This window comes from Otolemur garnettii, unplaced genomic scaffold, assembly GCF_000181295.1.
Source record: "Otolemur garnettii isolate 467f Iridium unplaced genomic scaffold, OtoGar3 scaffold00214, whole genome shotgun sequence".
NCBI lineage: Eukaryota > Metazoa > Chordata > Mammalia > Primates > Galagidae > Otolemur > Otolemur garnettii.
Window position 1 is genome coordinate 1,548,211 of NW_003852609.1, and position 841 is coordinate 1,549,051.

Here is an 841-nt window from a genome sequence, read left to right on the forward strand (position 1 = left end):
AATAATAATAATCTGAAGTTGCACACACCTGGAGGTAATAGGTGATAGTCTTGGTAACCTGAAAAGAGAGGCTGAGGCACAAAATACAAAAATAAAGGCTTGAGCCAACATGAGGACAGCTGTCTGGGACACACTTTCCACTGGCCTTAGAGAGTGTTTCATCAGCTTTTGTTACAAGCAGGTTTTAATTTTTAATTAATTAATTAATTAATTAAGGGACAGAATCTCACTCTATCACCATGGGTAGAGTGCTGTGGCATCATAGCTCACAGCAACCTCAAACTCTTGGGCTCAAGCAATCCTTTTGCCTTAGCCTCCTGAGTAGCTAGGACCACAGCTAGTTTTTGTTTGTTTTTGGGTTTTTTTGCAGTTTTTGGCCAGGGCTTGTTTTGAACCCACCACCTCTGGCATATGGAGCTGGCACCCTACTCTGTTGAGCCATAGGTGCCACCCTAGTTTTTCTATTTTTATTAGAGATGGGGTCTCGCTCTTGTTCAGGGTGGTCTCGAACCTCTGAGCTCAGGCAATCCACCCACCTTGGCCTTCTAGAGTGCTAGAAATATAGGTATGAGCCACTGCACCCAGCCTACAAGCAGGTTTTTAAAGGCAAAGAGAACAAAAAGCAGGTTCATATGAGGTTGTTTGACAGGAATTTCCGTTGGATATCACTGATCAGTAATTGGCTACACATTATTGGACTATATGGTATGAGTTTTGGTGTCCAGCATACATTTGATAGCCAGTTGGCATCAGTTACTTCAGGGGAAGTGATGTGACTGCTGTTTCATTCCAGAGCCTCTGGGCCTGACAATTTAAAGGAGTTTGCATTCTTCAGATAAAA